This window comes from Aegilops tauschii, chromosome 2, assembly GCF_002575655.3.
Source record: "Aegilops tauschii subsp. strangulata cultivar AL8/78 chromosome 2, Aet v6.0, whole genome shotgun sequence".
NCBI lineage: Eukaryota > Viridiplantae > Streptophyta > Magnoliopsida > Poales > Poaceae > Aegilops > Aegilops tauschii.
In genome coordinates, this window is record NC_053036.3 from 419,969,922 (window position 1) to 419,982,487 (window position 12,566).

Below are 12,566 nucleotides of genomic sequence, written 5' to 3' on the forward strand. Positions count from 1 at the left end.
GAAATACAACAAGACAGATGTATGGCTTGAAAATTTATTGCATGATGCAGGTTATGATATTGTTTCGAATCCTGGATCTTAAATTTCAGAAAATCCAATAGTGATCATAAATTCTTGAAACTGAGCATAGTCACGTGATATGGCACAAATATTACTTTGTAAATTTTTCTTCAATTTGAGATAAGCTGCTTATGACAAGTTGCACAAATGAAGAACCAAGGTATTTTGGAACAAAGACCTGTCACGTTAAGGCGAACGCTTTCACTATTGAAACCATGGGCGTTTACGTGCCGCCACGAGTCCCGCTTCTCATCGGCAGGTGCCGTCCGAGCAAGCGTGTGAGTCGGCAGGAGGCGTGCGAGCAGACCGCCGCGCCGGCTGACACGGAGGCGTGCGAGCAAACCGCTGTGTAGGATCACCGGGAGGCGAGCCCTTTGACCAGACTCCGCCGCCCACCTTCGTCCCAACTGCTCCCACTTTTAATGTCGCCGGCGCCGCAGGTTAAAATCAACCCCGCACTACCCGGTATCGCTACAATCTTCTCTCTTCCTCACCGATTCTCCTGTCGTCTACCTCCAACCAGCCTGACCTAAACGTACGCCATGCCGCGTCACGATGGTCTGCCCTTAGTCTTCCAGTTTCCTGAGGAAGACACCCAGCCGGAGTCTCAAGAACATAAGGCACTTTGGGACGAGCTTGAACTGGCATTGCGGGAAGACGCCGCGCCTGTCCCCGCTCCCGTTCTGGCTCCCGTCGCCCCGACTGCGCCAGCGCCCATCCCCGTGGCATTGATGGGCTTGGAGCCGCACATTGTTGCCGAGCTTGATGCCACAGGGTTCCACGAGGTCCCCGCCGACTTTCACGCGCCCGTGCACCTGCCAACGCATGCGCCTGTGCGTGCACTGACGCGCACGCCCGTGCCGGTGCCCATGCACCCGCCAGCGCATGCACCTGTGCATGCACTGATGTGCGCGCCCGTGCCGGTGCCCGTGCACACGAATGTCTCCGCCGCGCCGTTGGCAGCGCCTGTCCCCGTGCGGGTGCCAGTGCCCCCCTCAGCGGCATGGATGGTCGTCGTCGACCGCTTGCTTGCACCAACGCCAGTCGCCTCCTCCCGCCAGTTGACTCGCTCCGAAGTCCAGAACATTTTGGCCTTCCTTGAAGCTAGGCCTACGTCCAGGAGTACGCCAACAACGGCGCAAGGCGCCGCCGTCGCCGTCGGTCAGTGGCCCGACGACACACAGAGCATGACAGAGGAGCCGCTTCCCACCGCAAGATGCCCCCCCGCCGCCGCATAATCTAAATTTGCCATGAAAAACGTTCGGATTGCCATGCTTAAAATCCGAACGTTTATCATTTCCGTTTATTTTAGATCGATCGTCGTATAATTTGAAGTCGGAGTCAGACTGAACGAAATCTATGGTTTGATCGATTGAATGTTCTGCTAGAGCCGTATCAAATTAAATATAAAACGTCATCAAGCCACATGTATTCCTTGTCATCCAACGACCTAGACTGCTTCAATGTCGAGCGCTCAACACGTTTAGCGTGCAGTTAATTTCATGCCAAAAATAGTGCTAATCACATAATAACACGCAAATAATATCCTACTTAATATCCGCATGCACTTAATATACTTCCAAATTAACGTGCATTGCACGTACACACTGACTAGTGCCGCTAGCACGTGAAACTGGTGCCGTAACTTGTGAACGCGTCCAGATATGGTCAACGGCAACATCGCCCGCGAGTTCTTCGTGTTTGCCCGTGGGTCTAAACGCAGAAGGGGAGGAGAGAGAGAGAGAGCACACATGGAACCCACCAATAAGTGAAGGTGAATAGTACTAAAAATAATATTACATGTTATCAATTAAATAGGCTGTGGTAATATAAAAACATTATGTGAAAAAAGGGAGGTACAACAAACATTGCTGTTCTACGTATGTTGCCTATTGACGTGCGGCTTGAAGGCCCTGGTCACATGTTTGATCCTCGTCCTTTATTTTTTAATTTGTATATGGGTCCAAATTTGTTTCATGACATGTGGGCCCCTCGGTGTGTAGTTTGTAGCACTTCAATTTGTGGGTCAAAATTTGTTCCATTCCAAGTGGTCTATCGGTGTGTAGTTTTGTAGCTTATTTATAATAATTAAAGAGAACAACAGAGTTTTTTGCAATAATACCATGGTGCAACATTGAAGGCGAGAAAGGACGTGCGAGAGAGCGATGACCGAGCCAGAGGGAAATCAACAAGGGGAGTTGCGGGGGTTGCAACGGTGTTTCGAGTAGTTGTGGGCCGAATGCTACGAAAATATAATCTAAACCGACCAGAATAAATGCCTACACAAATTAATCCAAGGTTGGAGTGCCCCTCGCAATGTAAATAGCTCCGGCTTTGCGAGGGATGGATAGGTAGCTTCAATGTGTGGAAGATACGGCGTGAGAAAGCGAGGTCAATCGAGAGACATATAGATAGAGAGACAAAGTGAGTGTGGTCTGACATTCATTGAACAAATATATATGCTCTGGAGAGATATTGTCCGATTGAGCTTTTGGCAAGGGTGAGGGCTGTAAGATAGAGCTTCAGAGATGATCCAGTCACAGACGTGTAGATATAGTTTTTGCGTGGGAGGAAGCAAGGTCAATCGATCACATAGGGTCGTCGTGCGATCGAAAGAGTGAGACAGGTTGGAGAGAGTGACCTAGATAGACAATGTGCGTGAGAGAGTATACAATGTGAATAATTCAAATTGGGCTCAAACATGCTGATATATCGTTTTTGTCCGAGAAAGAGCGGGGTCAATCGAGACATACAAAGAGAGAGAGAGAGGGGGAGAGAGAGGGAGAGAGAGAGAGCGAGCGTGGCCCGCCATGAGGTCGAAAGAGTGGGGGCGTCTTCGATGGACTGACCTAGATAGACAATCTATGTGAGAGAGTATAGAGTGTGTCAACCGAGGACCGAACAGGGAGATATATCATTTGTATGTGAAAGAAAACAAGGTTAAATGAGACTCAGATAAAGAGAGCGAGATTGAGCGAGTGTGGCCCGCCGTGCGGAAGAAAGAGCGAGACAGTCTCGAGGGAGTGACCTAGATAGACAACGTGCGTGCGTGCGCACGAGAGGTTGGGGGGCTAGATAGGCAATGCATGTATTTAGCGCGAGAGGGTGAGAGGGAGAGGGAGAGAGAGCTCGGCATGGGGTGCAATGGCGGGTGTGTGAGGTAAATACATTTCATAACAGAGTGGAAAAAGGGGGTTGTGTAGTTGAGAGAGTTAGAGATCGAAACATGGAGAGAAAGAATGGATGTGTGTTGGAAACCGATAGCTTCCTAAGGTGGTTAGGAGAGGAAGATTGACCGATACAGGAAGTATGTAGCGTGCGTGCGGGGGGGGGGGGGGGCTAAAAACAACATTTGAATGTAGATCATACGAGACTTAATATCGATGTTTCAATTCGGTGTACATTCTAAGATTTGAACTGAGGACCATGCATATGGGTAATTATTTCGAATTCGTGCCATACTAGGTTTCGAAAAGTTGACATTGACTCGATTTGTTGTGCTATTTTGTAGGTCATATGTTTGAATCCATCCAAAAGTTTTCTCACTACCATGGTGTTCATCATATACATATGAATTTATATTAAAAAAGTAGCGTGTATACAGTGGAATACGAATCCACGTTAGAATTGGAGATCGCTATGTGACACACACTCTAATTCAAATAACTAATTATGTGACACACACTCTAATCCACGTTAGCGTGGATACCGTGGATACCGTTTCGATTTTTTTTCAAATAATTCCTCATTAATTAATTTATAGTATCTCGTTTCGAATGACTAATTATTGCAAGGAAAACACGGGCATGGTAATACATACAAATTCGTTTGCAAATGAAAGAAGATTCGTTTGCATTCTCAAATGTAGGCGCACCAGGCAGACCAAGGTCGTGTCGTGGTGGTCGCGTGTGTCGGACGGACGCGTAGCACCCAGCCACCCACCCCCTCCCTCCCTCCCCCTCCCCCCCAAAAAAGGACGACAACAAAATAAGTTCGCGCTTCCATGTTTCGGATTGAAATATCTGGCGGCCCCAATTCCAGCCCTGCAAAATCTCCCTTCTCCATCGTCCCCTTCCGCGCCCAGATTGCTCAAATCCCTAATTCGCCGCCAACCCAAGCAAAGTTCGAATCGCCCCTCGTCTCGTCTCTTTCCCCACCTCTGTGCTGGACGACGACGACAAAGACGACGGTCGCGCTTCACCACCGCACCGGAGCTACCTCATCTACGCCCTCGTCCACCGCACCGGGTGGTCCACCGACAACGTCGGCCGCCGCAACCGACGTGCCTCACAGACATCGACTTCCACCGCATCAGGTGCGCTTCACCGACGCCGTCTCCCAGCTCACCGGGGCTACTTCACCGAGCACATCGTCGTGCCTCTGCCCCCCGAGGCCGCTGGGGCTTCACCAACGGCCTCGTCCACCGCATCGTAGCGCTCCGCTGCCACTCAAGATCTGCATCCGTGCGCGGCCAACCAACGCCAGCGCATCACCCTCAACGGCTCTGAAGTCACCCGCACTCTAGCTAGGCAAGCATGCCCAAACGCCGGCCCGAACTAGGTATCCACACATCACTCCCTTGTGCACTGTTCCGACGACGTTTGGATATCCTTTCACTGCTCTCTTAGCTTACACGCCTATCCAACTCTGACTTTAACTCTTATTTCTTCTGGAGATATCATCTGAAACAAGCAAATCCATTTTTTAGCGAAGCATGACGGCGCTACGGGATCTGGTACACATCCTGCACACCCGTATAACCTTGTAAGTATCTGTCCTCCGGCACAACAACAAGGTCGATTCCTCTTATTTGATCAGCCATTCGCCGTGTCAAAAATGCAGAGGGGGATGCAAGGAGCACAAGGCCTGCACATCCAAGCAAGTGGTAACATGGACTTGTACATGGAACATCCCAAGCGCAAGCAGAGCTGCAGTGAGCCTGTATAACGAGCTAGCGTAAGTCCCTGCATTTCATTTAATTCATACTGGCATTCGTGTATGATTTGTGTGAAGTGGCGGATCCACGAATTCAAGTTACCAGGGGTGAACATTTAACTTAAAAAATACGAAGGCACTTGCACTCCGGAAATCAACATAACTTGAGAAATGTGAAGCTACATGCACTTTGAAAACCAGCTAATGATCCAAAGTAGTTCAGATTATAAACACTAAATGATGCAAGCACCAAAAAACATAAAATGCAACATGGTGTACAAGGACTACAAACATGGTCTGTAGCTGCTTGAATTATTCGTTCTCTGGCTGAAAATATCGAAGTGTAATTGCACCTATAGCCAGTGCGCAAACTGCATATCAATATATCTATCCTGCACAAGTATGCCAATAGTTTCAAACAACAGATTAGAAAATTATTTATGCTACGTTGTCATGATACGGGGACTTTCTGGTAGATGGCCTCGACGTTTCCTCAAGCCATGAAAATGCACAATAATTTGCTTGTCATCAATGCCTGCAAATCTCTATGTCTCTCTCAACACAGCAGATCATCATTAGACACTAAATCCTTCAATGGGAGCTTGCAAAATTCTTGCATTAGATGCCTCATTAGACACTATATGTTCATCACCAGGAGCATGTAAAATGTTTGCATCAAATCCTTCATTAGCAGTTTGTTCATTAGACACTTCAGGCTCAAGAACAACATGAGCTTGGATGTTTGCACCAGAAACTTGATTAGATACATCAGATTCAGTCAGTTCAGTATTGATTGGGGGAGTTATAAAATAAGTAGAAATTGGTTTCATTTTCTCATAGATTCCCTACATACAAGCAGTTTTACAACACCGTCAGGTTTAACTATTGGCCAGAAATTGAAGAGTTGAATTAGATATAATCAGGGATGTGATGTACCTGCTCGTTGCGCATGCTACTCTTGCAAGCTGCGACTGTCCGTTTGCGCAAGCTCGATGCCATGCCCGTGCTGCCGCTGCTGCCTCCCACGCAGGCTACACCCAGGGTTGGATCTTCATCTTCTTGTCCTTCCGTTCGCTTGAAGCCCGGCGACTGCCCTCCAACGAGGGCGCAAGGAAGTGTTGTGTCGGTCTGTCCAGCGGCGGCTAGGTTAGGAGCGAACCAGACTGGAGGCTGAAGCGGATGAATTGGGATTTTTCCTGCTGTCGATCGATATGGGAGGCGCTCGTTTGGGCCGCGAGCCTGCTATAGGGCCTGCCTTGCACTTATGTTATTTGCCTATCCAAATTGAAACATTTTTCTTCATTTTGACATTGCCTGCTCGTGCGTTGGGACGAACAAAACTAGCCTGGGACAACCTGGACGACTCAAACTAGGTGCACACTTTCGAGCCACCCGAGGCGGTCGCCCATACCAGCCCCTATGGTGGCATCGCCCCTTTTTGCGTGTATGATAGGGGTAGTGAAAAATATTCCAGTGGCGCTTTTGATTTACCCACAGAATGGTTGAATTGCTTGTTTCTATGAACTGAGTTCGCCAATAATGTGAAGGATGCCAGTCTTTTCATCCTATTGTAGATTGCTTAGATCTCGATATGCCCAAAGTAATTGCATGAAATATACAGTAAAAGCCAGTGTGATGTGTGTGGCTACAACTAGTCTGACTACACGTCCTCATATAACATATCAAGGACGCACCGTCTTACCAAATTAACCATTCGACTTACCAATGCAGTGTGGGAAGAAAGAAGTATTGGGACTGCGTATCCAAGCAATTGATGCCATGGAGTCCTTCATACAACCTTGTAAGCGAAAAAGAAGTTGCAGTGTGCCTGTACAAAGAACTAGCATAAGTTCAGTTACGTGCTTCTCAAAATTTTAGTTAGCCACCTATTGCAAAATTGTTCAATTACGTTGCTTGGCTTAATTTAGTTTGCGGCTGATTACATAATGCCACAGCCTGTTAATCCTATTATAGACTGCGCCTATCTATGTGTTTGATACTTACTGTTAAGAATTACCTGTTTTCCTGAACTTAAATAGCTACTTGTTTGTTTAACTGCTTTGCTGCTGCAACAACGGGTTACAATGATGTTAATAACTACTTTTCGTCATCGAATTGAAACTCTTTAAGTTTGTTTAACTAGTTTGCTGTTATAACTCCCAGTTGAGATGTTTTGCTAACTTCAACTTTTCTGAATCCAATCAAAACTTTAATGGCAAAACAGGTTAGCCCAAGATCAAAGAGCGAGGTCCCCATGGACGTTGTATCATCCCACAGCAGTGGCACCGGCCCAATCGTGCATTATGAATTGCCAACTGCTGATGCTCTAGAGGCTAAACTAGTGGTAGAAAGAGATTCTGCTTCTGCACTTAGAGATGAAGTTGACATGTTGAGGAAGCAAACAGCACAATCAGTAGCAGTACTCAAGACAACCATTAAATATTTGGTGGATTTCACAACTAAGCAAGCTGAGACTGACCACATTGTTAAGGTCCTGAAGGAAAAAAGGAAATTAAATTTCCACTTGGTAAATCATAGGTGAAATGTTCTTTCCATCGTTGAATAACCTTTGTGTTGTTTGTTCATGTAATCAATCAAACCATTTGTTTTAGAGATCATGTAATAATTGTTTTTTGTTTTTTGTTTTTGGGTTTGTAATTTTATTTGATCACAAGTCTGCATTAATTGATAAGACTCGGAGACATTTCATTTTGATTGTTGTGCCAAGCCTACAAATATGCCAATTGGGCTGAATGTGCATTCAACGATAATAGTAGTATAGATGGACCATAAGTGGCACACATCGGAAAGGGCCAAGATGCTGTAGTAGCCTGGCTAAAAAAGGATGCTGTTGTAGCAAAGAAAAGTATAGCGGCCTGGCTTATGTATGTTAGTTGATATTATTGATCCATATACTCTATAAGTGTTTATATGTCTGTTAGTTCTGTACATTCTTGGTTGATTGACTCGGTATTTGAATCTTGATACATCGCTTGTGTACATATCTAAATGGGAGTACACATTATGCTGCGTGTGACATTTGAGTTGGACATGAAGTGTTCCAAATATTCGAATTCACCTTAAACTAGATTCTAGCTTCTGAATTTGAGTATCAGCATTTGTAAACCATATTCATATATGACAGTGGAATACATCTTTGTCGTCCTTTTGAAGATATATAAAAACACGTAGAATGATTTATAAAGATTCGTATAGGAATACAAAATGGATTCGAATTTAGTTGCCAGGGTAAACGTGGATGCTTATTGTCCCAAAATTCGAAAGAAGCGGCAAAATGTCCACTCCCACGTCGGTTGCCCAAGCCAAGTGTTTGGGAGATGGAAATTACTGTCTACCCATTACACGGACAATCCATCGGCCCGATTTCCACTGCTCTAAATAGGGGTAGGATAGTAACTTCAATTAGACGTGACACGACCGCCTCTGAGCCCATTCCGACAAAGTGGGCGCCAAACATGGCCGGCAAAACACATTTGATTCAAGCTCATCTGAAAGACCTCTGTTTCTCCCTCCATTTACCCATTCATACACGGTGGGCGGCAGAACAAAGTCGACTCGGGCGAAATCAATGTAGGCAAATATTTTCAATAGGGGAAGATTTGTAACTTCACTCAGACATGACACAACCGCCCTACCTGTCAGCCCCGTTCATACACAGTGGGCGCCAACCACCCTCTCCTCGCCCGAAATTGCTCTAGGCAAATATTGGCGAGATGCGAGATTACCGTCGTATCTCCAACCGACGAGACGTCCAAATTTTAAATGGGGGCTAAGTTCGTAACTTTCCCATATTTCAGACAGGCGCGTCCCAAAAACATGGTTCCCCGTACCTCTCCCTCCATTTTCCCATTCATACACCGTCCGCGCTAGAACACCATCCCCACACCAGCCTCCGTCCGCCACCCCATCCATCGCCGCCGTCCTCCACCACATCCATCGCCGCCGTCCTCCACCACATCCATCGCCACCGTCCTCCACCATGCCAGAGTGCCTACCAAGACCGCGTCGTCCAGTGCTAGAGATGGAAGTTTCTCATCCACGGCGACGGACCAAGAGCCTTGCATCACGTCCTCTCGCTTCATCGGTGCCGTCGTCCTCTTTGGCGGGGCCGCTCACACGACCTTCTCTTCCACCGCAACGGGACTTATCCCCCGATGCACCCATCTACCGTCACAGATCTGCGTCAACGCCACCGACAACCATCGCAAGAGAGGTGGTACTTCATATCTCCTCAACTTTTTGATCTCAACCAGAAAATAGATCTTAACTTGGTTACTCTACTTTCTTTTCAGCTCTTAGAATTTAGTTCTTAGTTCAAAGCAAACAATGGCTGCTAAATATCATTTCTCCGGTTTCCCCTTTTATGATCACTATACGATCAGAATACGTGCTTCGTGTCATAATAGCACTGCTCGACCCATCAAGCTAAACAAGCTTAGTTGTTCAAATATGAATCTGATATTATTAAAACACATTCGTTTAATTGGTCAGCTAAATGTTCCTAAATGAGTTTCGAAAGTGCATGTTCGCCGCTCGGGTGTGTATCTCTACAGGGTGCCCACGGTGGGCCGGCCCACCCTGGGATTTTGGGTCGTCCCAAGCCCCGATTCCCGTCTGTTCTACTGCGCGCTTCCGATCTCTACTCACCCCCAGCCGCCTGCCTCGCCGGCGACTTGCCGTCCCCGGACGACATGACTCTAGGAGGAGACGCCGGACTAACAGGAGGTCAGGAGCCGCTCGCCCAACAGCGTCATCACTGCCCGGGCACGCCGCCGTGCCTACCTTCCCAGCCCGTTCAGGGCTCAGGCGTGCAGCACCCACTAAGCCAACCCGATTTATCCTGAGATAAGTCCTCAACACTCAGCAACCACTCCTCATCACCCATTTTCTAATTTCATTACTCATTAGGCAGGACTGCCATTAGGGTTTATTGTGTGCTCAGTGCTACCTACACTTAATGGTTCAGATGTATTTCGGTAATCTTTAGTACCTGTAAAGTTCACAAGGTTTTCAAAATTCCGGCCCTAGGAACAGACACTAGTCATTTTGGATTGTTGGTCGTAGTGACATTGACCCAGATTACTACTGCAAGCCAGGTTTGTTGACAATTTTACTTGTCTTTCTTACTCATTCGATATAATATCCAATTATTCACGTTGATTAGTTGCAAACAATAAGTGCTAGACAAACTTCTTGATTCAGATTTTGGACGGTCTCTTACTGCAGTTACAATTCTGCATACTTGTCCTAGTGAGCTCACAAGTAAATGATTGATTCACTACATCTATGCTTGCCTTGTCATATTTGTTGTCAATATTATTTTAGGGTGGACCACCCTGTTTCTAAATACTGCAACCGTAGACATGAGTGAATAGTATTTCTCTATGTGATCTCTTCCATCATGTGTGGGCAACGAACACTGCATTGTATAGAAAGAAAGTGTCATTTCCAGCCTTTACATAGGCTTCAATCTTTTACATGGAATACAATCTGCCTACTTGCTTTGTGTCGCACTACCAACACTCCACCCTTGAAGCTAAACATTATGCCACTCATAATTCCTGAGTTTATTTGTTCAAATACGAATTTGATATGATTCTAATGTTCCTACTTTAGTTTTGAAATGCGTGTCTGCTTGTTATAGAGACATAAGGGGTTTGTATTTCTGTGTGTGGTCTGGTCAGCACGGTTGGGGGTGAACTTTGCATATGCAGGGGTTTATAGGGAGACACTCTTCGAGTTGAATCCGCAATGCATTCCATAGATAATCTGACTACTTTTTATGTTTTCATGAATCTCAGATTCTGAACAACATCATAATGATTATGAGCTTGCGCGCATGAAAAGAATAAAGCAGAACAATGCCATGGCTATCAAACTTGGCATTAAGGGACTGAAATCAAGTCTGGATGCAATGCAATGCAAACGCTCTCCACCTACAGATTCATGCTCAGAATATGATCCTAATAGTGATTCTGAGCTAGAGGGAGACCTAAGTCAATGTAGCTCCCTAGTGGAGGAGTCAGAGGAAGATGCCCTATCTTATTCACCCATCAAGGTGCTTGCTCTAACTTTCCAAGGTTATATTTGTCGCACATATCTTGCAACTGATGCTTTGCATTGCTTCTACTTTGTTGAACTGCCATTAGCTTAGTTTACACATCGTGTATGTGAATACGCCCTGCCTATCCATTTTCAGTACATATTTCATCTGTCATCATACCATATTTATCCATTCAAATGCTTTTCTTGTGTATCAGATGTTCAAAAGGAAGAGGGCGATTGCTGATCGTGGAGGAGCACAAGCAAAGTATTTGGAAAAGGTAGTGGCACCTGCTAAATCAAATAGCCCATGAGGTGTAGTTGCAATATCATCTGACCCACAAAACACCCCAACTCTAGCAGACTCTAGCCCTACTACACTGGTCATTTCTGATGCCCCAACTTAGCAGACCCCAACTGCAGCAAACATTTGATTATGCCAGTTGACATAGCACCAGCTCTACGACGCAAAACCCCCATTCCAGCAAAGAGTACACCAAATCCAATTGCCAAATCCCATTTCGAACCAGAGAGAGCCCCAATTGCAGCAAATAGGACCCCTGTTCCATTTCTTCCTAGTTTAGAAGACAAAGCTTATATTGTTGTCAGGAACTTTGAGTGCATCTTTCCTTCATGGAAAGATTATACCGCAGACACGGAACAATTTCCAGTCTTCCTCCGCAACTTACGCGTAAGTAATGTACTAATGTTATTCATGGTCATTACTGCATATGTTTCTGCTGACAGAAGACACAAGATTTGATTCTTTTAAATAGGCGAGGACCAAAATGGATTGTGAAGACGAGCAAGGGTTGGTTGTGCTTTTCAAGCACTCGTTGATGAAGTATCGTTCCTACCTGAGGCAAGCGCACTTCGATGGCAAGCCTCTAAATGAAATTTCTGTAAAGTCTCCGGTGCTACATTTATCCGACGGTGACTGGAATAATCTTGTTACACATTGGTCTCGGCTGCAGCGTAAGGTACTATCTATGATATCACATCACAATTTGAACTACATTTCTGCATTTGCCTTAACGTCTCACTTGTACGAAAACTGTTAGCAGAAGAACATTCATTCTCAAGGGACCACAGAATATCGCAACTATACTCCACACTGCATTGCTCTTGTGAGTACCTCTTGCCCTGTATGACCATACTTACTTTCATAGCTGTTTGATTATGTAGCATCACTGCACATGTTAGCCTTGTTATCGTCCATTTGGTGGACATTATAAGATCCGCATGGACTCTTACATAAATTTAGAATCAACCCAATGCTTTTGAAGAAGTTTAGCTTTGCAGTCCTCTTGTAAGGACTGAACATCGTCTAACACTGTACTTACATTAACAGCTACTCCCTCCGTCCCGTAATACAAGAACGTTTTGTACAGTACACCAGTGTTCAAAACACTCTTGTATTATGGGAAGAGGGATTGGTTCATTGTGTAGCATTCTGCATCTTATCTCCCTCGCCCACCATTTACTAAAAAAGATCAGATCTATATTTA